The sequence below is a fragment of the Acanthisitta chloris genome, unplaced genomic scaffold (genome assembly GCF_000695815.1).
Source record: "Acanthisitta chloris isolate BGI_N310 unplaced genomic scaffold, ASM69581v1 scaffold10500, whole genome shotgun sequence".
Taxonomy (NCBI): Eukaryota; Metazoa; Chordata; class Aves; order Passeriformes; family Acanthisittidae; genus Acanthisitta; species Acanthisitta chloris.
The window spans coordinates 1,815-3,936 of NW_008653356.1; positions in this window are offsets into that span (position 1 = coordinate 1,815).

Consider the following 2,122-nt stretch of genomic DNA (forward strand, 5'->3'; position numbering starts at 1 on the left):
GTCAGCAGGTGAATTCCAGCAATGGGAATTCTGGGGATAGGGGTATAGCCAGCTCTTTGACAGACCTGGAACCCTTGTGACTGCAGCAGAGCACCTTGCTGTTTCAGTCATGGGAGGTGCAGCTCTCTGCTTGTTGTTTTTCATCCCTAGTGAAGCATCCTGCAAGATTTTCCAGCTAAAACTGTGCTTTCCAGGCTGGTAATGGAGAAGGGCACACAGGACCTTATGGGCTGTGCAGCTGGATTGGTGTTTGCCAGCCCTGGAGTTTTGCTGCAGTCTTAGGTGTTCTGAGAGAGCAGCACGGCACTTGCAAGTGGTTTTATTTCCACGCCAGCTTTTCCCTCAGGCCAGGCTGTGGTGGGTGACAGAGTGCACCCACGCAGGCACTCTGGCTCACAGCTCCTTGGCTTTAGCATGGGAGTTTGGAGCCAGCCTAACTGCTCCAGACACAGGCAAGGGGTGTCCTGCCACATGGGGCAAAACTCTTCCAAGGTGCCATGAAGATATCCACATCCCAAATGGCCGAGGATGGAAGGGTACCCAAAGGCAGCTCTGGATATGAGGAATTCCTGTCCTCACATGAGTCAGAGAGGAAAGTATTTCATTCCTCTGCCAGCAAACACCTCTTTCCACTTAATTAGTGTGAAAACTAAGGCAAAGATTCTCTTTGCTCTTTGTCTGTAAACTCGAAGCAGCCTGGGGAAGCAGAAATCATCCCAGGCCAGGGAATGCCGGCACATATCCATGTTCTCCCCAGCCAGGGGGTCTGTGCCGGGGGGGGGAACTGCCGGAATGCTTCAAATAGAGCATGAAAACAGCAGTTTAAGGTTGGATTGTGCCAGGCAGCGAGTGGCTTCAGCCTGAGTGACCTCCGGGGAGAGCAGGGCAGGGAAGGGGGTTTGGGGTCGCTCCCTTGTTTGCATTTGGCAGATCTTTCGGGAGCTGTTGGAGAGCACATCCACGCTGTCCCTGCGTTTTGCAGAAGTCACATGGCCTTTGTTTGTGTTGGGATCTGAGGTTTAGGAAGCAGGTTGGGAAAGCTTAGGGTCTTTTTGTTTTCTTCTGAAAGGGAAACCTATTGTGTTGCAGGACAGCGTTGTGCTTCCCTCTGCACCATCATGCTAGGCAGGGCTTAAAAACCCTTCTCAGCTTTCTGTCCCAGAAGGAGCATTTCTAGAGGGTTAAAAATAGTGAATGGTTTAGCAAAGGAATATATGCAGCCTCAAAATTCAGTTGTATTTCTTGGCTCCAGGGAAAGCACACCAGGCTCGTGTCCCATTACTCACAACAGTGATGACATAGCTTTAAAAACTTGTTGTTTGATGTTTGAGGGCTAAAACCTGCCCCCAAAACAAACTCAGCTGAGCCGGGGTTCAATTAAAAAAAAAGAAAAAAGTTGTGCTTTCTTTATCTTTTAAACTGTGAATAGTTGTTTGGGTTTCTTTTTTCTTGGAAGAGGCAAATTAATGTAGTTGAGATTCCTGTCTGGCACAATGCCTTTGCTTGCTGAAAGGGAGATTTAGCACTCGGCTTGGGATTGCTTATGGCTGTGAAAGCCTCAGGAAGCTCAGAAATGGACTAGTAAAACCACCTACACGTGGTGTAGCCTCTAGATCTTATCTCTTAAAACATATACATGTTTTTGGGGAGGGAATTGCTTTATATGGAGCTGCTCTTCTTCTCAGTCATGGCTGGGTGTGAAGTGCTGGAAGAGAGGGGGAAAAGACCATTACAGAATGTTCAGTGATTTGTAGGTGAGGGAATGAGGCCCTCATAAAGAGCTGGTAAATAGCCTTCCTTTGGGAACAAGCCTGGAAAGAGACCCTGGGAGAGCAACACTAAACAGCAGCTATCATCTACACGCTGTCTGAAAGCACTTCTTCATCTGTCTGCAGCTATTTTCCTGGGAAAGCAGTTGAGTGGAGGCACTTAACTTAGCAGAAGTTGACTCAGAGCACATCCTGCTCTCAGAGCAGCTCACCCTGTCCCGGGAAGGGAACAGCATAACCAGCAAAGAGCCTAAAATCAGCAAAATCCCCACTGGGAGCTCTGTCTGCCCCAGCTGAAAATACTTGAGATGAGGCCCCAAAAGGGGTTTGCTGGAGTAAAGTCCCAAATTCCT